Source organism: Alligator sinensis, unplaced genomic scaffold (genome assembly GCF_000455745.1).
Source record: "Alligator sinensis unplaced genomic scaffold, ASM45574v1 scaffold2012_1, whole genome shotgun sequence".
NCBI classification, from domain to species: Eukaryota; Metazoa; Chordata; order Crocodylia; family Alligatoridae; genus Alligator; species Alligator sinensis.
Window position 1 is genome coordinate 51711 of NW_005843572.1, and position 223 is coordinate 51933.

Genomic DNA, 223 nt, shown 5'->3' on the forward strand with positions numbered 1-223 from the left:
GGTTGTGGCTGCTGCAGCCAAGGACAGGGCTATACCCCCACATCTGGTCATGTTTGGGTGCCCCAACTGTGGTGAAGGCCAGTGGTCTGAGGGCCATGCGGGCTGCATCTGCAGATGCTGGTCCCATGATGCCTGGTTTCTTGCAGAGTCCCAGTGGAGCGCACAGCCCCTGCTGGACACCACCATCGACCTGGGGGTCTGCTTTGAGTAGGGCTCCCCTGGC